This window comes from Lygodium microphyllum, chromosome 6, assembly GCF_053477565.2.
Source record: "Lygodium microphyllum isolate KBCC chromosome 6, Lygodium_microphyllum_v1.1.10, whole genome shotgun sequence".
In the NCBI taxonomy this organism is placed as follows: domain Eukaryota; kingdom Viridiplantae; phylum Streptophyta; class Polypodiopsida; order Schizaeales; family Lygodiaceae; genus Lygodium; species Lygodium microphyllum.
The window spans coordinates 174167839-174191617 of record NC_141140.1 but is presented as its reverse complement, the minus strand read 5'-3'; the positions used below and the strand labels follow the sequence as shown (position 1 = coordinate 174191617).

The 23779-nt window shown below is 41.5% G+C and overlaps 1 protein-coding gene across 3 annotated transcripts in view; it reads right to left on the bottom strand.

The window, feature by feature from the left end:
- The window catches only part of LOC148035422 (Cleavage and polyadenylation specificity factor (CPSF) A subunit protein), a 120660-nt gene that overhangs the window by 57795 nt on the left and 39086 nt on the right, over nt 1-23779 (bottom strand). The gene's annotated exons all lie outside the window — the stretch shown is intronic.

Sequence of the window (23779 nt, the reverse complement as noted above, 5' to 3'; positions counted from 1 at the left end):
CACTTAAGGCAATTAAGACAATGAGTATACCTAGCACAATTAGGATTAGGATTTCTTAGGACACCAGTATAGTAAGTCTTAGATTTTTCTATTATACATCCCTTTGTGCATTTTAGTACATCGTGGATCGGTGTGGGTCATTTTTCATTCATTGTATTGATTCATACAACGGAGTACCTTCATACATCATTGTGATTGAGTATTCATGTGCTTCTTTTCACTCTCTTTCTCTCAAAGCCCACCTAGTTACTCATGGCTATGCCTAGCCACACGCCATTGATTTTGAAGAGACCTTAGACTTTGCCTCATGCATTAATACTAAAACCAGCCTTCCTTCATGGCGAGGGTGGTAATTCCTTGATTAAGCACTTAATTACAACAATCAAATGCACAATTTACCTTAATAATCTCAAACATTGGGCACCTTGTTGGCCCCAAAATTAACGTTACTTTCGGTATTTCTTTACCTTGATTGCTAATGTAATGAGTACAAGCTAAGATTCACAATCTCCTTTGTTATTCCTAAAAGCCTCTTTGTAGTAGCAACAATCAGCAACCGTTTTGGGCCAATTGCCCCTTAATTTTTCACCCAAAACTTGCACGAATGGAACCTCCAACTGGCCAAATGCTGCCCCAAATTACAATGAATGGACTGGCATTTGAATTTCTTGACAATTACACAAATTTCAAGTGTTGAATTCAATATACAATGCCTTCATTAATTGGCACGGGTCTTGACGTGGCTGTCAAACCCTAATTTCTACAGAAATTTAGGGATTATAGTAAAAATCTCTCTGTTGTCCATCAAATTAGGCTGAGATCTCGTCAAGATGGCTGAGAAATGCTAAGATCTCCTAAGAATGGGTGGGAGAAGGTGAGAGAAAGTAAGATAAGATAAATCTAATTTTCTTCATGAGAAAACCCTAAATTCTGCCTATTGCCAGCTCTAGCTTGCATTTAATGCAATCACCTACTACCACGCACCTCCAAAATGATGTCAGCTAATCAGTAATATTGTTGCTAACCCTTGGAATGTGACCCCTCCTATCCCTTGCTTGTTGAGGCCTCCAGATGGCTGTCTTCTTTAGCAAATTGTTGTTCTCTGATCAAAAAATGAACCAATAGCTCTCTCTCCCTCTCCCCCCTCTCCCAAGCTATAAAACTAACTAAATGGATAAGACCCAACCCCCAAAAACGTTTTCTTAGTTTGCATGGGCATTTTTGCCAAGTGGCAGGCTTCTAAACCTATTTTTCAACATTATCCAACCATTTCATTAACTTTTATAACTAAATAATCTTGAAAATTAATTTCAACCCTTCTCACCTTACCCAAAATTAAATGTGCCCATCCATAATTAAATTGACTAGGCCATTTGCAACCAAGAGTGATCCCCAACCTCTGTTGACCCTTAGACTCCATTAATTAATTAATTAATGCTAGTCTCTAATGTCACCACCAATACTTATTGGCTAAATAACTATCCCAAGGTCAAAACTAAGACCAACTGATCCCCAAAGCCCAACTGGCATAAGTGTAAAATATTACACGGCATAGCGAACAGAATCTGAGAAAGAGATAGAGAGTACACAACAGATAAGAGGAGAATCAGTAAATTCTTTAACTCCAAACAACTGATACAAAGATGGCTCTGTCCACCCGTGCGCTTCCACTGTGTGAAGCTTAGATGGCGATCTAGACAGAAGATAGGTGAAGAGCTTAAGGCTAGCTGGAACAACATCTCTGACTGGGTGAAAGATGAGTGAGAGATGGCTACGAAGCGGTTTAGCTTTTATAGCCCGCGAAGGTCGTTAGGTCGGCCTGCTGACCTGCTGACCGACCTACCATATGAGCCTCCACTAGTCGGCCAAGGAATATTCCCTTTACCATCGGGCCGGGGGCGCCGGGCGCTGCCCTCGGACCCCCGCCAGGGGGGCTGCTGGTCCCCCCTGGGACCCCTCAACCAGGGGCCGCTTCCGCGGCCCTCGGACCCCACAATAGGGGCCCCTTTTAACTCCCTTACACCGCAACTCGATGCAATGCGCCTCGAGTTGCTACCAGCTTAACCACTCCGTCTAACCTAAAGATTAGACCCACAACAGTCACCTTTTTGCCATCCGGTCACATAGACCTCATCTGATATACAAGTCAGGACTCAACCAATGTTCGGGCTCACATTTAGCTTCTCCTCATAATGGGGGCCTTACAACTTTGAGCACCATGGATCATTGGTAGCACCTAATGAGGGTGGGGCATTGATCATATCTAACACCCCCCCTCAATGTCCACCCATAGGTGAACTATCTCCTCGGCCCAATGCTGAGTCTCTAAAGATGAACTTGAAGCAGATCCTTCGTAAGTGCTTTGGTGAAGATATCTGCTCCATTCTCCTCTGTTGGACAGTAGACGAATTCCACTATCCCATCCTCCATCAAATCACGCACATAGTGATACTGGATCTCTATATGTTTGGTGCGTGCATGAAACACTGGATTTTTGGCAATGGCGATGCAACTCTGATTGTCACATCTCAGCACAGTTGGTTCTTCATCCTGCACTCCCATATGCCATAGAATCCTTCTCAACCATACTGCTTCACATGCAGCAAAACAAGCTGCCTTGTACTCTGCTTTGGTAAAAGACAATGCCACTGTTGGCTGCTTCTTACTAATCCAAGAGAAAATTCCTAAACCCAAAGAGAAACAATAACCAGAAACAGACTTCCTGGAATCAATGTCTCCTGCCCAATCTGAGTCACAGTTCCCCACAAGAGAAGTTCCGAAACTGTATGTGATACCATAGTCAAGAGTTTTCTTCAAGTATCTGAGCACCCGCATCCTAGCCTTCCAATGACTCTCATGAGGTTTGTTTGAGAACCTGCTCAAAACACCAACAGCAAAACTGATATCTGGTCTGGTGTTACAAGTAGATCAGACTGCCGACCAACCTCCTATACCTCCCAATGTCTACTAGTGCTGATGTATCCTCGATGGATAACTTTGTATTCACCTCCATAGGTGTAGCTATCTCCTTGCACTCGGTCATGCCAAATGCCTTCAAGATCTCCCATGCATACTTCTTCTAAGAGATGAAGATCTTTCCTAGCTCTTGCCAGACTTCAATCCCCAAACAATAGTGCAGCAAGCCTAAGTCTGTCATTTCAAACTCAGAACTCAAAGCCTTTCGAGTTTGGTTGATCATATCTTCATAGTCACCTGTAATAAGAAGGTCGTCCACATATAGGACAATCACTACAGACTTTTTACCATCCCTGTAAACATACAAGTTAGCATCTAAGGCACATCTTTTGAAGTTTAGGTTTAAAAAGAACCTATCTATCTGCTGATACCATGCTCTGGGGGCTTGTTTCAGCCTATACAATGCCTTCTTCAGCTTACACACTTGGTTCTCAGAATGGGGGGCCTCAAACCCTGGTGGCTAAGCCACGTATACCTCCTCCTTGAGGTCACCATTTAAGAACGCTGACTTAACATCCATTTGGTACACTGGCCACTTCTTGTGGGCAGCCACTGCAAGTACCGTGCGAATAGTGGTCATTCTAGCAGTTGGGGCAAATGACTCTTGAAAATCAAACCCTTCAACTTGTGAAAATCCTTGGGCAACCAATCTAGCTTTGTACTTTTCTAAGGTACCATCAGCCTTGTACTTTACCTTCCAGATCCACTTGGTGCCAATAACCTTCCGCTTTGCTGGTCGATCCACCAGCTCCCAAGTGTCATTTTTCATTATGCTGTCATACTCTGCCTGCATAGCAGCCTTCCATGATGGATCTGCAAGTGCTTCTTCTAAGTCAGTTGGCTCCTTTACTTCTCTCATAATCTCAACCATCAAGGCCATATTAACTATGTGAGCAAAAGCCCTCCTTTGCTCCTCTATTCTCTGAGACCTCCTTAGTCCGTCTGCCTTCTCCTCAACAGATGCAGGCATAGGATTATTGTGGTCATAGAGCTGCTTCACCCAGTGCGGCAATGGCTTTTCCGGTGGGGTGATGTCAGGTTGGTGAACTTTTTCCTCATCATCTGAAGATGATGCTTCCTCCTCCTTAAGGATAGGGATAGCTCTCGGGACAGGTTCATAGTGGACTACTTCTTTGCTTGATGATAAAGTGGAAGAACTTGCCTTCCCCTCCTCCACTGTATGCGGCTCCTCCTTGAATACCACACACGGCTCGCGATGATCTTCTTTGCCTCTTGGTCATATAATTTGTAAGCCTTCTGCTCATCACTATAACCCACGAAGATACATTTTCTGCTTTTTGGTTGTAACTTGTTTCTCTTCTCATCTGGAACATGTACATAACATTCACATCCAAAAATTCTGAAATGTGAGACAGATGTTTTCTTACCAGTTAAGCCTCATGAGGTGTTTTTCCCTTGAGAGCCTTTGCATAGCTCCGATTTAGAATGTAGACTGCAGTATTAACAGCTTCAGCCCAAAGCAATCCCTTGCCCTTTAGCATACATCTTGCCATCTCCACAATGGTGCGATTCTTGCGTTCCACAACACCGTTCCGCTCAGGTGTGTGAGGCATCGTCAATTGACCCTTGATCCCTTTGCTCTTGCAAAAGCCTTCAAACTCCTTTGAGTTGAACTCACCACCACCATCTGTTCTAAATTTCTTCACACTTTTCCCTGTTTCATTCTCAACAAGTTTTAGCCATTCTTTAAACTTACCAAAAGCTTGAGCATTATCACGAAGGAAGTACACCCACATCTTCCTACTGTAGTCGTCGACAATCAACATAAAATAAGAAGATCCCCCCAAGGCCTGTGTAGGCATCTTACCACACAAGTCAGCATGCACCAACTCTAGAGGAGCTTGTGCTCTATTCTTGCTTTCTTGTGGAAATGCCTTTCTCTGTTGCTTGCCCATCATACAAGCTTCACATGGTTCCTTCAATTCAATTATTGTAGGTAGGTGAGCAACATACCTTGCTTTTGCATCTCCTTCAATACTGCAAATCCGATATGTCCAAACCTTTCATGCCAAAGCTTACTTGTACCCGCTCCAGCAGTGGCTGTAAGAGCACTTAGCTCATACAGGTTATTCCTTCTTTCTCCTTTGCCAACATTTGTGCCAACACTATCAATAATTTCTGCACCTGTCTTCTTGAACCTCACTTCATGACCAAGATCAGTTATGGTAACAACTGATAATAGATTTCGCCTGATTTCGGGAACATACAACACATTTGAAAGCTTTTTGACTTCACCATTTGTAGCAACAAAAGAAATAGTACCTGTGCCCGCAGCAAGGCATTTAGCATCATTTCCAACCGTCACACTGATGGATTTTTATAGAGGCTGCATAGAACTGTATAGACCTTTCTTGTTGGTCATGTGACGGGAGGCCCTACTATCCAACACCCATGAGTCAGTGGTAGATTCTTCTTGCGCTGAGGAGCACACTTCCTCAATGGTTGCCATGAATAATTCCAGCTCTGCTTCAGCCGTATTGGCCGTCTCTTTCCCTTTACTTTTAAGGGTACCATTCTTTTCATCTGCCTTCTTGACACGACAATCTGCAATTGCATGTCATTTCTTCCTGCAGTAGAAGCACTATCCTTGAAACTTCTTCTAGCCGCCCTTCTTCTTTTTGTCACCATCATTTTTTGTAGAGGAAACACCTTTGCCTTTTGCATTGACAGAGAATGCAGCATCTCCATTGTTGCTTCGTTCTCGGGCTTTCAGCCTCAACTCCTCCTCCATTAATAATGCACAAAACTCCTCAAATGTCAAAGCTTGAGGTCTCACCTAAGTATTAAGGGCAGTTACTAGTCCATCAAACTTTTGTAGACAAATCCGAAGACACCTCCGAGCTAGCTCTTCGCTAGTCTTTTGTATCCCAGCGCCAGCCATCTGGTCGCGCAGATTCTTAATCCGAGTGATGAATGCTTCAACCGTCTCTCCTTCAGCAAACTTCTCCGCTGCTAGTTGATTCTCCAAGTTTTGAATCCTTGTTTGCTTTCGTGTTTCATATTGACTCCTTAGTACATTCCAAGCCTCTGACGCTTTGGTTGTATGCTGAATCAAAGTCAGAACACTATCAAAACAGCTTGTAACTAAGGCACACAATGCATCTGCATTCCTTCGTTTCCAAGCTCTTAGAAGATCTGCATTCGGAGGAATCATCACACCAAGATTTGAAGGGTCGGGGATAGGCTATGGTTCTGCGTCAGTCCCCAGCACAGTCTCCAGAAGCTCATAAGAATCAAGGATAGTTGTAATTTTGAACTTCCATAATGTGTAGTTTGTGCCATCTAACTTGCCTTCGCTGAAGGTTGGTGGACGAATCCTCAATGTTTGAATAGCCGGTACAGCAATACCACTTCCTGCACCGCTTCCTGATGCACCAGAACCGCTTCCGAAAGTCGACATAGTTTCTCTTTGCTGTTGAAGCCTTTGCCTCTTGCACACTCTCCGATCTCTAGAGTCCCCTAGGCTCTGATACCATGTAAAATATTACACGGCGCAGCGAACAGAATCTGAGAAAGAGATAGAGAGTACACAACAGATAAGAGGAGAATCAGTAAATTCTTTAACTCCAAACAACTGATACAAAGATGGCTCTGTCCACCCATGCGCTTCCATTGTGTGAAGCTTAGATGGCGATCTAGACAGAAGATAGCTGAATAGCTTAAGGCTAGCTAGAACAACTCTGACTGGGTGAAAGATGAGTGAGAGATGGCTGCGAAGGGGTTTAGCTTTTATAGCCCGCGAAGGTCGTTAGGTCGGTCTGCTGACCGACCTACCATATGAGCCTCCACTAGTCGGCCAGGGAATATTCCAGGGAATATTCCTTTACCATCGAGCCACCGCAACTCGATGCAATGCGCCTCGAGTTGCTACCAGCTTAACCACTCCGTCTAACCCAAAGATTAGACCCACAACAGTCACCTTTTTGCCATCCGGTCACATAGACCTCATCTGATATACAAGTCAGGACTCAACCAATGTCCGGGCTCACATTTGGCTTCTCATCATAATGGGGGCCTTACAACTTTGAGCACCATGGATCATTGGTAGCACCTAATGAGGGTGGGGCATTGATCATATCTAACAATAAGTTATCACAACTTTTGCCTTTGACACCCACTGCATTCTCAAGATCCTTGGCCTATTACTATGGAATACCTGCTATATGCATCACACGTGCTTAAATAACCTTACACATTTGACTAATAACTTAAATCAAATATTATTAGCAAGATTAAAGCATCTCAAGATTTCACGTCTCCGTGACAGGCCTCGCTCTTGAAATCCCTGCAATCGTCGTCGATTGCATTGCATTGTACCAAAGAAAAAGCATACTGCACTAGAATTTCCATAAACATCACAATCAACATTACGCACTATTATCCAACCATACTACATGTGCCAAACCTGTTGAAAATTTGCAATCAACAAATAAATAACATAAAACTGAAAATCAATTCAAAACTATTGCTAGAAACTCATTGGATGCATCCATAACTCATGTTTCTCAACTATTTTAACTATCAACCATAGAAAAGCATTAATTCAGCATAAAGCATAGTTGAAACTATCAGTGGCATTTGCTAACATGTTGCTGTCCATGGAACCAATTGTAAACCATTGAAAACTAAGCATAAACTAATCATAAATTGCTCACTAGTTGATATGAGAATTGATCACAAACTGCTGCAAATATAACCCCAAACTGATCGCAAACTCATTGCAAAAATTGATGAGCAATCAATGCAAAACTGTCCCCCAAAGTGACCAATAAACAGTTTTCAATTTGATCAAAAATTGAGCTGAAACTTATCAGAATTTTTGTCTCAAAATTTAGGCAAAATTCATGTCAAACTAATCATAAGCTCATACAAAAGTATAGTTCCAATTTCCAATGCCCAAGTGGAACTCATACTCATCTGCATACATCTCACAATGACTAGTACACTAAGTAGTGACCTCATGGCAAACATAATGTCAACACAATAGCTTGGATACATGCTAGATACATCCAAGATCCACTACATATGAGAGTTGTCCACAACTGGCAGAGTGAGGTATTGCCTCCCCCTTGAGCATCAAACAATACTCCAGACCCTTGCTCTGCTGAACCTAACTAAGCTCGAACTAAAGTCGGCTCTAACTGAAAGGCATCTAGGTAATGCTACAACAATTGAGGATGGTCTGCCATGAAAATGCCTCAACAAACTAACATGAAAGGCATCGTGTATCTACCAATGTGAATGTAATTTCAACCGATATGCCACGTCGGTGATCTTCTCCAACACTTCAAAGGGGCCATAGTATCTCATACTCAACTTCAGATACAATCTATCTCTTTATTCCATCTTTTTTAACCTTGCCTTTTCAAAACGCAGTAATACATAATCACATTCTACAAACTACAAAGCACGTCTATGATGATCAGCTACCTTCTTTTGCTTATCTTGTGATCTTTGAAGTGCGTACTTTATCTTTGCATGGGCTGCATCCAAGTTTTCCACATAACGGCCAGCCTCAAAGATCTTATCCTTAGTTTGCAAGATAGGTGGTCTAAAACATAGCACCTCAAAAGATCTAACATTGTGGAATTTGCTTCCTCAGATTAACCATCTTTCTACAGATGGAAGAATGATGAGAATTTCAACATAATACTTATATTCTCAAACAACCCCTTTCAAAATAAACTAGTCATCTGAGGATCTCGATCGCTAAAGATCAACTCTAGCATACCATGATACTTAAAGATGTATTGCAAAAACAATGGTGTCTTATGATCAGTCTCTATTTTCTTTCTCACCGGAATGCAATGGGCTTATTTTCTAAACCTGCAAATGATAGCCCATATCCCATCATTCCCTGTAAGTATCCTAGGAAGCTCAAAAATAAAATCCATTGCAATGCTCTACCAAGGCATATCTGGAATAGACAAGTGTTGCAATAAATCCAACATCTTTTGCGTATCATGCTTTATCTTCTAACATATTAATAAATTGTTCTACATCATGCCTTAAAGGTGACCAATAAAAGAAATGCTCCACTGCCTTGACCGTGGCATCAATATCTCTGTGTCTTGCATACGGAGGAACATGACTTTTAGTGATAACTCCGGGTCCTAATTGCTTTGTGACACAATTGTCCATGCATCATCAAAAATCCATCTCTTAACACAAAAGTGCTCATGCCTCTAGCCATTGCAAAGCTGATCATAAACATTAGCAAAGTCTGAATTAGTAACATATTGCTCTTTCATGGCATCCAACTCACTGTGATAAACCATTCTAATAGCTGAAATTTGTGGCCTACGTAACAATGCATCAACCACAACATTCTTCTTACCATCAATATGTATAACCTGAAAATGAAACATAGAGAGAAAATTTGCCCATCTTATATGCTTCTCTGACAGACGCAACGCACCTCAAAGTTTGATGGTTTGTCTATACTATTGCAGAGGCGAAGCGGAAGCAGATAGAAAGTGAGAGCTCTGAGTTGGCACAGTAATCGAGGAGTTTTAGGACTCAGAGCTGAAGAGTGTTTGACAGTGATAGAGTGAGAGTGAGTCATCGAATGGGTGTGTACCAGTGTGGTACACACAAAGAATGAAAGAATACTTAGGGTACGGTACACTTACACCTGTTAGGGTGGGTTCACATGTGTGAAGTAATATATACACGGGAGAGCACGTACATAAAGGGCGCGTAAAGGACCTTTACACCCAACAACCTCCCACTTAAAGGTCCTAAGCGAACCTTTAACCAACTTCCACAAGTCTAATGCAATGCTCATGATGAGCCTTTGCAAGACTTTTAATGAGAACATCTGCAAGGTTATCTTGTGATTTGATCTTAGTCAGGGTGACTAGACCATCATCCAAAACCTGTCTGATAAAATGATACCGAGCATCAATATGTTTGTTACGTCCATGAAACACGGCATTCTTAGCCAGGCATACAGCGCTCTGGCTATCACATCTAAGTACAGGTGTTTTGGTGGGCAGCCCAAAATCCTTGGCCAATCGACCAAGCCAAACTGCTTCTTTTGAAGCCTCATTGGCTGAAATATATTCAGCTTCAATGGTAGAGAGCTACTATTTTTTGCAATCTAGAGCACCAAGAAACTGCCCAACCTATCAAGGTAAAGATATACCTGCTAGTAGATTTGCGAGTATCCAAGTCACCTGCCATGTCTGCATCGCAATACCCCTATAGATCCAACGCACCCTTGCCATAGCAAATACATTTTCTGTGTGCCCTTAAGGTACCGTAAGATACATTTCACTGCTTCCCAATGTGCTTTGCCAAGATTGGACATGACTTACAACTCCCACTGTATAAACAATGTCAGGTCTAGTGACAACCATAGCATACATGAGTGAACCACAAGCTAAAGCATAAGGAACACCCTTCATGGTATTGGCTACCTTGTCATCTTTTGGGCAATCTGCTTTGCTAACCTTAAGGTAGGATGGAAAAGGTACACCAAGAGCCTTAGCATCAGACATAGAAAAATGATCAAGTACTTTGCTGATGTACTTTTCTTGTGAGAGAAATAAGAGTTGTTGCTCTCTATCTCGTGTGACAACTCTCTATCTCGTGTGACATGCATGCCCAAAATATGATCAACTGCACCCAAATCCTTCATAGAAAAGGCTATATTCAGCTGCCTTTTCAATGCATTGATCTAGCTTTTATGCTTACCAGCAATAAGCATATCATCCACATAGAGCATAAGTATAATAAGGCTTCCATCGTCAGCCTTCTTAATATATAAGCAGTGATTTGCACTACTCCTTTTAAAACCATGTGAAAGCATGAAAGCATCAAACTTTTTATACCATGGTCTAGGAGTCTGTTTCACACCATATAAGCTTCTCTTAAGCTTACATACCATATGCTCCTTTTCATGTGTAACAAAGCCTTCGGGTTGTTTCATGTACAGCTCTTCTTCCAGATCACCATGCAGAAATGCAGTTCTAACATCCATCTGATCAAGTTCAAGATCCATAGATGCTACAATGGCAAATAACACTCAAAGAGTGGTCATTTTGATAACAAGAGAAAACACTTCTTGAAAATCAATGCCCTCCTTTTGTGTATAGCCCTTAGCCACAAGTCTGGCTTTGTATTTGGGTTTGCCATCCACGCATTTGATTTTATAGACCCATTTGATAAGAATGGCTTTTCTATCCTTGGGCAATGCAACCAAATCCCAAGTATCATTCTAATACAGTGACTTCATTTCTTCCTCCATAGCTAGCTCCCACTTTTTCTTTAACTCACATGATAAGGCCTCTTTATACGTAAGAGGCTCACCTTCATCTATGAGCAAAATGCAGTCCAAAGAAGGATCAAACCTTTCTATAGGCCTTCTAACAGGTGTAGACCTTCTTACCCAATGATCTGTGTTATCAGGTAGTGGATCCACATCCAAGGGAATGTCGATGCCCTCATTGTTTGGCTGCTGAACTGCATGTTCCAGTTGCAAAAATACAATTTCAGGCTGCTGTGATGCATTTTCAGCATGCTGATTTTGGTGCTCAAGCTAATGTTCAACATCCCCTTGCTGCCCATTTTCATCTGGCTCAATAACGATACACTGATTGTCATAATCAGCATCAAAAGGAGCTGAATTTTCAGTGGCTGACAGCTGCTCAAGTAACTAATCATGCTGAAATTTAACTTTCTTTTTGTCTGAGTCATTAGGTGTGACATTTTTCAGCAGCTTTGACTCATTGAATATCACATACCGACTGCGTAGCACCTTTTTTATGCTTGAAACCCAAACTCGATAGCCCATTTTCCCTTTTCATCTCCATAACCCATGAAGATGCCTCTATGAGATTTCATGTCAAGTTTGGTTCTGCTATCAATGGGTATATGTACATAGCATTCGCAACCAAAGACTCTTGAGTGGTCATATGAAGTAGGTTTGCCAGACTAAACCTCTTCAGGAATGCCACTGTCAAGTGCATGATGTAGAGATCGATTGCAAATATGCACCGCGGTTTTAAGTGCCTCTCCCCAAAATGATTGCGAGAGATTAGCTGTGGACACCATGCACCGAATCTTCTCACATAATGTGCGATTCATTCGCTCAACCACACCATTAGAAGATGGATTGTAAGGAGCTGTAAGCTCTCGTTTAATCCCATTGTCACCACAAAACTTATTGAATTCTTTAGATACATACTCTCCCCCATTATCTGTTCTTATGCATTTTAACTTTAGGTCTTTTTGAGTATTAACCAATGCATAAAACCTTTTAAAAGCATCCAATATCTCACTTTTCTGCTTAAGCAAGTAGACCCATAGCTTCCTAGAGTGGTCATCAATAAAAGACACAAAATAACCGAAATCACTATGAGTTTTTATTGGCATGGTGCAAACATCAGAATGGACTAAATTCAAGATACATGCCTTCCTAGAGGCTCCATGAGAATAGGAACTCTTTATATGTTTACCAAAAATACAATCATCACAAAAGTCAAGCTTTGAGCTTTTCACATCAACTTTTCCAAGTGAAGAGAGTGCCTGCAAACCCTTTGGCTCATATGTCCAAGACGCTTGTGCCATAATTTCCAGGAAGTACCTTGCAGTAGAGATAATACAAAGTCCCCTTTTTACCACCTCTAGTGACTAGCATAGATCCTTTCTGTATTTTCCACATGCGACTACCAAAAGTAGTGAAGTAACCTTTGTTGTCTAGCTGCCCAGCTGAAAGCAAGCTCTTCTTAATGCCAAGAACATACCTAACATCATGAAGAATCAATTCCTGACCATTTTCTAGAGCCAAGTGTATGATGCCCATTCCTTCAATATCACGTGCATGATTGTTGCCAAGGTAGACTTTTCCAAGATTACCTTCTGCATAAGTAGAAAAACATTCCACAGATGGAGTTACATGAAAAGAAGCACCGCTGTCAATAATCCATGATTGTGACAAACCATCATCAAACCAAGCGGATCTAAAAATGCAACCAATAAATCAGCATCTTTATCATCTTTTGTCTCCTCAATAACAACACTAGATACCACATTTTCTTTTTCTATCTCTTTAGGGGTAGAGCTGTCATTCTTATCATTCTTTTTGCCTTTTGCATTAGCCTGCTTCTTACGTTCTTGTTCCTTTTTAAACTACCTGCAATAGGGCTTTTTATGCCCTTTGCGACCACAATGATAACAAGTTACATCTTGCTATTTTTCCTTGCTTTTGCTGCGATTTTTGTTTTATTTGCAGCATTATACCTTTTTTCAGGTCTTCCTCTTACCTTATGCGTCTAATCTTTTCATTCAGAATAGAACCACACACACCATCAAATGTCAAGTTGGGGTTATTGCTCAATGACACAACCAATGCTTCCCATGAATTGGGTAAAGTCATGAGCAAGAAGATAACCCTCAATTTAGGATCAAAAGCTGGCAAATCTGCATCCTGTAACTGGCTCAAAATACCAATGAAAGCATTCAAATGCTCTGAAGCAGGTTTGGACTCATCAAGCTTCAAGTTAACCAACTTCCACATGAGATGTACCTGATTGACAGAAGTTGTATTCTCATAAGTAGCCTTAAGCTTTTCCCAGACTACATAGGCAGTATCAAGCCCCTTTATATCAACCAAGATGTCATCTGTGACGGCCATTTTAATGTAAGTAATGGCCTTTTTATTCATTTTAGCCCAATCCTCATTTAAGAGAGCTACTTTTGTCCACACACACAAGAGTGAGCTTCTCATTCACTTTTCAACTTTATATACTGTCAGGCGTCTGAGAAGATGAAGAAGATGACTGAAGACTAGAGGAATACAGTCCGACACTCCATGGGCACGAGATCCGTTTCTCCTCCCAGCCTTGCCTAGTTAATTGCTGGCAACCCTCATCGTGATCCGATTGCCAGCCGTCAAATCTTAGTGAGTCCTACTATTCTTGGACTCTCTTTAATTCTAGGCTCCCCTAAACCCCATTCGGGTGCCCAAGGCCCCGGACGGCCATGCCTCATGCCTGTTCCCCGTAATTTACCTTATAAATATAACATTTCTCCAAGAATAGTAGGACTCACCAAGATTTGACGGCTGGCAATCGGATCACGATGAGGGTTGCCAGCAATTAACTAAGCAAGGCTGGGAGGAGAAACGGATCTCGTGCCCATGGAGTGTCGGGCTATATTCCTCTAGTCTTCAGTCTTCTTCTTCATCTTCTCAGACACCTGACATTGGTATCAGAGCCACCATCACATCTTGTTGGAGCCGTCGGGTTGCCGCACGTCGTTCATCAGTCGTCTTTGGTCACCACACGAAGTTGTAAGCTGTGGTCGTGACACGTCACGAAAGTATGACACGTAGCAGGGAGACGAAAGGCGTGTGACGAAAATCATGAGGCGACTGCTGTAGGCGTGTGACGAAAATCGTGAGGCGACTATTGTAAGCAGCCGTGACGAAAAGCGTGAGGCAACTGACGGAAAGCGTCAGATAGTACTTCAGGTTCTACATGTCATGGTACTTCAGGTCATACACGTCACACAGCTGTCTTTAAGGAGCAGTTTTGCAATAGGATCATCTCCACCCGACTGAAGCCAGCACTTAAATCGCCACCAGCTGACTGAAATCAGTCAGATTCGTCCTACATATAACAGACATATTGGTGGTTCACGTGATAGTCCCGTTTTCTACCGAAGAACTTCATTTCCAGCGTGACTGGTCTAGTCCGAGAAGACAAAAATTGTTCCTTACTCTTCGGGCTTATTAACAAAACCAACAACAGTTGCCCTGCCATTATAACCAGGAAAGTACTTTACCTTATATGCAAATTTTTTATCTTTGCTTTCCAATTCCAGTGTATTAATGGCAGAAAAAAAGAAAGAGGGAGTAATAGAAAGTTCTAGTTCTAGGGACCACCCTATGGTAGATCCCCATGAAACGGAAATGCAAGAAGAACAGTGGGAAGAATTTTTTGCTACACGAGAACAATTTGATGATCTTACTGCTCGTGTGCAGGCTCAGGGGGTTCAAATAGAATTTTTAACTCAAACACTCACTGAAATAAAATCTCAATTAACTTTATTATTAGAAAGGGAAAAAAATAAGGTAGAAACCTCGGATATCCCATCTTCATCGAAAGATTTAGATGTGACTATGCGAGATCCTAAGGAACCCCACCACAAGTTGAGGGATAATCCAGTTCTAAAAGATATGAAACCCCCTCAATTTCACGGGGAGAAAAAAGATAGGAATAAAGATACAATCTTCAATTTTCTCCAAAAATGGGAAGATTTACATAAACTTAAAAATACTCCACCACATCTCCAAGCATTGGAGGCTAGTTTAACTTTGGGGCCCAAAGCATATAAATGGTGGCGAACTTTAAAGGAGGCAAATAAAATACCTGAAACTTGGGCTCAATTTGAATCCGTCTTTTTGAGAGAATTTCTTCCTGAAAATGAAATGGAAAGAAATTGGGAAGATTGGAATTATGTCAGACAAAAGGGAAGACCTCTACTGACATATTTGGAGGAATATCGTGAGATAATCCTCAAATTGGAAGGAATAGATGAATTTCAAAAGACGAGGATTCATTAGGAGACTAGATAAAGCCTGTAAAAAGGAAGTAAAAAGGAGTTCACCTAAGACACTGGAAGAGGCAATTAAATTTGCATTAATCAATGAAGATAGTATGCGTCCAAGTACACTCACTAGTCTCACTAATACGGAGCCCAAGTCTAAGAAATTGGAAACCTCAAAATTTGCGGGCAAATTTAAAAGAAAAATGTCATTTTTTAAGGGCAAAAAACAACCTTTTGAAAAGAAACAATATGTAAGGCCAAAGTTAAGTCTAGACGACTTTAATAAGGCCAAAAAAGAAAAGCTGTGTTTGAATTACCTATCCCCTAACCATACTGCTTGGAATTGCCCATAAAGGAAGAAGGAGGAAGACAAAGGAAAGGATAAGAACAAGGGCAAGGGAAAAGAAAAACAAATCCATATAGTGCAGACCTTAGAATTAAAGGGGCATGAAAGGAATAAATCTTTAGAGGTCTTGCACATGGATGTACAACACAAGTGTTGTAGGTCAACTTCTATGCGGTAGCCTACCTTTGGTCCACATGATTTAGTTAGAGTGCATGGATTGATAGCTAGAAAGAGGGTTAGAGTCATGATTGATGACTCTGCTACACATAATTTTATAAATTATGCACTTGTCAAAAAATTACAACTTCCCCAACAAAAGAGTGGGCATCAATATGTTGTTCGTATGATGCAAGGTCAAGATAATAAAATATGGGATACAATGGTATCCAATTTGAAAATTGAGATTCAAGGATATAAAGATAAACTTGATTTACAAATTATGAACATGGAAAGAGCTGATATTGCTCTAGGGAGGGAGTGGCTATGGGCATTGGAACCATCCTTAAAACGTAGTTATCATCATAATACACTGGAATTTGAAAGGGATGGTAAGACTTTTGTCATTCAAGGTGAACATGAAATATTTGATAATCCTTTGTTGTGTTCCACTGAGGTTCAGAAGCTGATGAAGAAGAAGACTAAAGACTAGAGGAATACAGTCCGACACTCCATGGGCACGAGATCCGTTTCTCCTCCCAACCTTGCCTAGTTAATTGCTGGCAACCCTCATCGTGATCCGATTGCCAACCGTTAAATCTTGATGAGTCCTACTATTCTTGGACTCTCTTTAATTCTAGGCTCCCCTAAACCCCGTTCGGGCGCCCAAGGCCCCGGACAGTCATGCCTCGTGCCTATTTCCCGTAATTTACCTTATAAATATAACATATACAAAACCCTAAACTCCTTATGGGCAGTCATCCCCTTATCCCCTTTTCTACATGGCCGGTCGTAGCCTAGGCCCCTTTTTCCATTGTCCTCCTATCTTCTTAGCTTCCTTCCTACCGCCCATATACCTTTACAATTTGCATGGGTGAGAGCTCGGTGATCTTAAAATAAATCATGGCACGCCTTGCGCTCTTTAACAAAAGTATTGACTTGCGATTTTTTTTGTGCACCTTTCTCCTTAATTTAGGACTTTTCTGTACTTCTTGTGTTTCCATTTTTTTTTTGGTGCGCCTTCATCTTGCGTTTCACTTTTGTCACAACAGGCTTATGTTCTTCTAAAGCATCATCACAATCCTTTAGAAAAAGTATACCCTGCATATGATCTTTCCAAAGATCAAAACCATTTCCGTCAAATATACGAATCTCAAAGAGATTCTTTGTGTCAGATGTAGATGCACTGCTAGCCATTTTCAACAATACACTACTGCAATAACAGGCTGAATGCTTTCAGTCAATAGCAAGGTTTCTGAATTATTACAGCAAGTACACACTCTTGTACTTCCAAAGTGTCCAAGAAGCAGATAATTAGCTGCAAATTTCAATTTCAAGTACTGATTACAGCATGTGCACGAATCAAATCTGATACATTTGCATTAAGGATAGCTCCCACTTCAATAGTACATCACCAAAAATCCCAAATGCTGTATTTACCACTGTTTCACTCCATAATGAGTATTCAGCAATGCATGTACCAAGAAAAACTGCCCTTTTTCAACATTGAAGCATCCAAAAATCTAAAGACTCTCACTAAGCAGTGAATTTGCTGCAAATTTCGCTGTCAAGTCTCAAAACGACTCAAAAATACACCACCAATGTAAAAAGCCCCAAAATTTCTATAGTGAATCTGCTCCAATTGCATAAATACATCTTCCCAAGCATCAAGTACGGACTAATGTTGCAGAAATTTCTTGATTTCTGCAAAAGCCCCAAATTTCAAGGTCCAACAGTGCACAATTTCCAAGAAATTGGCTCATCCAAGCAAAAAATTTTATTTGCATTTGAGAATCCTCAAAAAAATTCTGAGGCCTGTGCACTCAATGTATACAATTTATGGTCTAGAGCTCACTACAATATGTGTCAATCACCAAATTTGGGAAAAGCCCCAAATTTTAAGACACAGCTTTGCATAGATTTGCACTCTGTGCTTGTATGTGTGAACACCCGATAGAGAGGGGAAAGGAAACTTTTAAAAAATCAGATTTTTTTTTCTAACATTGACCTACCCGTCTCATCTGCCGCCTGGCCCCGTCGGACCATCACGCATTGCCCATCTGACGTCGTCGTGTGGCCTGAACCTGTTGACTCTGCGTGTGTCTGACGCACCATGCTGGTTATGTCCTGCGCTAGTTCTAGGAGCTGATCCGGGTTGCGTGAAGATCGCAAGTGCCTTTTGCCCTGATGACAACCTGTCGCCTATCGTGCTCTGATCAGCCTGTCTCATTCTGACGACTGTCTTTGCTTACCTGTCATCTGCCTTCGCCTGTTACCTGTTCTCCGCAGCCCGCCAGTCTATTACGTCTATAGCATGCATTATCACAGATGCAGCCTATTGATCCCAATGATGACAACTGCAGTGTCTGCAGTGACTGCCAGCCTGCACCGTCGTGCTCTAATACTAGTTTGCAGAAGCGAAGCGGAAGCAGATAGAGAGTGAGAGCTATGAGTTGGCACAGTAATCGAGGAGTTTTAGGACTCAAGAGTTGAAGAGTGTTTGACAATGATAGAGAGAGTGAGTCATCGAATGGGTGTGTACTAGTGTGGTACACACAAAGAATGAAATAATATATTTATACTTAGGGTACGATACACTTACACCCATTAGGGTGGGTTCACATGTGTGAAGTAATATATACACGGGAGAGCACGTACGTAAAGGGTGCGTAAAGGGCCTTTACACCCAACAACTATAAAATGAGCCCCCAACAAATAGTGTTTCCACGTAGACAGTGCATGAATTACAACCAAGAGCTCTTTCTCATGGACTTGCAAATTCTTTTTTCCACCATGGAGAATTCAACTCTCATAAGTCACAACTCGGCCATCTTGCATAAGAACAACCCCAATGTTGTTACCACATGGATCATATTGAACTATAAATGACTTTCTTAGATCAGGCAACACAAGCACAAGATCTGAAGTCATCTTTTCCTTCAACTTTTCAAATGCTGAAATTTCGACTACGGCCTATCTAAATGGCACATCCTTCTTCTGCAAAGCATACAATGGAGATGCAATTTCAGCAAACCCACATACATATTTCCTGTACTAAGAATATAAACTCAAGAAACTGTGAATCTCGTGTACATTTCTGAAAGGTGGCCATGATTGTATTGCCTCAACCTTTGCAGGTTCTATGCGAATACCATCAGCAGATACAATATGTTGTTGGGATATAAAGGCCCGGTAACCTCCATGTATAGTACACGCACACTGTACATGTGAATGCACCCTTTACGTGCCCTATGTAAAAATACATTTTATTCTTTGTGTACCAACACATTGTTGGTACACTCTTATCGTCTCGTACTTTCACTCTACTCACACTCTCTCAAGCTATCACACTCACTCGTTCACTCCTGCTCGAGCTGCATCCCTATCGCTTCCAACAACTGGTATCAGAGCTTAAGGTTCTTTGCACGCTTCCCAACGTCTTCCCAGTTGACAGACAGCTAACACGTGATACGCAGTCAACAGGTGAAGAAGACCAGCAACCGAGTAGAAAACTGCTCACGGTAACCAGGCGAGACCAGTCCAGCTGCCGACGAGAACCAACTGATAGGTCGCAACCAGACGGGTTCAGCGGGGGAAACCAACGTGGTGGTCCAACGAGCGACCAAGGGAGACGCCGTGACGTTGAAGCGTAGTGCCTACAGGTGCACCCAACAACCAGGTGCATGCGGCAGACCAGGGAACGACAACCAAGTGCACGAGGTACGACAGTTGACAGCACTGTGCGCAGGACAGACACCTGCAAGTCGTCAAACGTGATAGATCGGCAGGTCAAACACCCCCTATCTTTTTTTTTTAATCCTGTTAATTTCAATTACACTCTCCCTTTTGACCGAAGTTCACACGCCAGAAACACAGATCACAAATCTATGAGAATTCAAACCAAAAATTTGGGGCTTTTCCAGATTTAACATAGCTCATACCTGTCAGTGACTATTGAGTCAGAAATTGCAGACATTGCAAGCGGTGACCCAAATGAAATTGGGGATTTTGCCCAATTAGTCAAAATTTTGCCCCCTTTAGCAAAATTTCCTAGCATTAGATCCCAAACATTTGGGGCTTTCTTTTGCTCGTGCAGTGGCTGGTTAATGTATAAACAGCAGAGATTTAATTCTCGTTGAGGAAAAACAGTAGGGTATTTTGCTAGTTCAGCTTGTGCTTCCACAGATTAGTGCATTTACTCGTGTTCGTGATAAAATGGCTGCAACTTCTTCCAGTTCAGACATCAAGAATTTGATGGAGATTAAACGGTTTGTGGTCATGGATTTGACCTTTGGAAAGACCATATGCAGGGCATTTTGTTCCTGAAGGATTGTGAGGATGCTTTGCAGGAAGATAAACCCACACTAATGTCTGATGCAAATTGGGCCAGAGTGAAAAAAAAGGTTGTGGCTCACATAAAACTGATGACATTCTGACAAACATTAAGGGTTTAGACATAGGTTATGCAATATAGGAGAAGCTGAAAACTACTTATGAGATCACCACACCTGTTAATCAAGTGCATTTAATGCGCAAGTTGGTGAATATGCGACTAGATGAGTCGAAACCTGCAACTGAGCACTTGAGTGCATTTACAGGGATTCTAAATCAACTCAAAGATGCAAACTTTGACTTTGATGATAAGTTGAGGGCGATCTTTTTGACCATGACACTACCTAACTCTTGGGAAACCTTGGTGGTTTCACTCAGCAATAACCCTAATCTCTCATATGATGGGGTAAGGGGTTCTATCTTGAATGAAGAAATTAGACATATGTCTAGTGGAAAAGGCAGTAACTCAGCTTATAATGTAAGAGGTAGGGCTAAAAAGAAAAATGCAAATGCAAGACACAAACAGAAGCAAGAGCAAAGGAAAGGATAAGAGTGACATTACTTGCTATCACTGTGATCGGAAGGGCCACAAGAAACCTGATTGCATGTATTATAAGAAGGAACAAGAGAGAAAGAAGAATGCAGGAGATAAAAAGAAGAACGAAGAAAAGATATATGCATTGGAGACAACCAAAGACAAAGAGAAGGCCAATGTGGCCTCTAGTGTCGTCATAGAAGAGCTTTCAAATATAGAGGCTGATGTATTATGTGCAGTTGATTATGATGCCCTTGTATGTCACATGCAGGATATGCAGATTATCAAGGCTGATGTGATTGATACACTCTTGTCAGTTGATGATGGTGTCGCTCAAACTTGGATTGTAGACTCCGGTGCCTCTTTCCATGTAACTCCTTGCTTGGAGTGTTTTGCTATGTTCAATACAAGCAGTTATGGAAAGGTGTACCTTGGAAATAATCATGCTTGCAGCATGGATTGGCACCGTACACTTGTCTTTAGACAATGGTCAATAGCTTGTGTTGAAAGATGTCAGATATGTGCCTGGCATTAAAAAGAGTTTACTATTTGTTGGTCAGCTTGACTTGCATGACTACATCACACTGTTTGGTGGTGGTTTGTGGAAAGTGAAAAAGGGTTCTATGCTGATTGCAAAAGGAACCAAGAAGGGCACATTGTATTGTTTGCACTGTAAAGCCTTGAATGGCAAGTTTGTTGCAGTTGCTGAAATTTGCAGCCACTTGGAGTTATGGCATAAGAGATTAGGCCATATGAGCCAAAAAGGACTTGATGTCCTTACCTCTCTGAAGAGGATTGATGGAAAAGGCTCTAAACTTGATTTTTGTAATGAGTGTCAGATTGAAAAGCAAATAAAAAATTATTTTTACTCTGGTGCCTCACGTAAGTCCAATATCTTGGACTTAGTGCATTTTGATGTATGTATTATGCCCGTGAAATCGTTGGGTGGTGCTGCATATTTTGTCTCCTTTATTGATGATTGCTCCAAGAAGATATGGGTATATTTGCTGAAAAAGAAAAGTGAAGTATTTGTTGTTTTTAAGATTTTTCATGCATTTGTGACTACTCAAACACGTAGAAAGCTAAAATGCTTGAGAACTGATAATGGGAGTGAGCTCACATCGACTGAATTCAAGTCCTTTTGTGACTTGCATGGTATTAAGAGGGAGCTTACAACCCCTTACAGCCCTTCTTCAAATGGGGTGGCTGAAAGATATAACAGGACTTTATGTGAAAGAGTGCGGTGCATGCTGTCCGCTGCTAATCTCCCTCATGCATTTTGGGGGGAAGCACTCAAAACCGCAGTTCACATTTGCAACCACTCTCCAAACAAGTCCTTAAATAATGGCATCCCTGAGGAGGTTTGGTCTGGCAAATCAGCCTCATATGACCATTTACGCATATTTGGTTGTGATGCTTTTGTGCATGTTAGGGATGAGCTGAGGAATAAACTTGACCCAAAATCCACCAAAGGCATTTTCATGGGCTATGGTGATGAGGATGAATTTGGCTACCGAGTGTGGTTACCTCAATCCAAGAAAATTATTCGCAGCCGTAATGTTGTGTTTAATGAGGCAAAATTGTTGAAAGGCTCTTTAGCCTCTAATGAAGATCTGAAAAATGTGAAATTTTAGAGTTTGCAGCCACCCATTACTTCAGAAAATGAGCCTCAAGGTGCTGTACCACAAGCTGAAACTGATGATCAGCCGGTTATTTTTGATCCAGATGATGATGGACAGCAAGATAGGTTTGCTGATTATGAAAATGCAAGTGCTGGAAATGAAAATAAAGGTGTTGTACAACATGAACAGCATGCTGAAAATGGTTTGCAGCAGCAAATGAATGCTGAAAATAATATATCTCCAGATGTAGACCCAATTCCTGAAAATGTTGATCATTGGATATGCAGGTCTGCACGCGTAAGAAGGCAACCACATAGGTTTGACCCCTCCTTGCATTATGTGATGCTTACAGATGAGGGTGAACCTCTTACATACAAAAAGGCCAAGTCATGTGAGTTCAGCAGTAAGTGGGAGCTAGCTATGCTGAAAGAGATTAAATCTCTATATGCAAATGATACTTGGGATCTTGTGTCATTGCAAAAGGGAAGGAAACCGCTTCCAAACAAATGAGTGTACAAAGTCAAAACAGTTGATGGGAAACCCGTACAAGGCAAGGCTAGTTGCCAAAGGCTATGCACAAAAGGAAGGAATTGACTTCCAAGAGGTTTTCTCACCTATTGTGAAGATGACCACTTTACATGTGCTTTTTGCTCTTACTACTGTTTTGGATTTAGAGTTGTATCAAATGGATGTAAAAACAGCTTTCTCGCATGGTGACATTGATGAGGAAATCTACATAAAACAACTCGAGGGCTTTGTAATTCTTGGAAAAGAACAGATGGTGTGTAAGCTAAAACGCAACATGTATGGGCTAAAGCAAGCACCACGGCAGTGGTACAAAAAGTTTGATACTTTTATGCTATCTCATGAGTTTACACGCAGCTATGCAGATCATTGCTTGTACATGAAAAATGATACAGATGGCAGCCCCATCATACTTGTTTTGTATATGGATGATATGTTACTAGCTGGGAAAAGAAAGACTAGCTTGGATGCTCTCAAAAATCAGCTTTCTCCATGAAAGATTTGGGGAATGCATAGCATATTTTGGGCATGAGGATTCGTAGAGATAGAATGCAGAAATTGCTGTTTTTATCTCAAGAAAAGTGCATTGGAAAGGTACTGGACAGATTTAACATGGCTGAAGCTAAGCCTTTTGGGGTACCTTTACCTCCTTATCTCAAGCTTAGCAAAGCCAACAGCCTAAAAGATGATGTGGAAGCAAATGCTATGAAG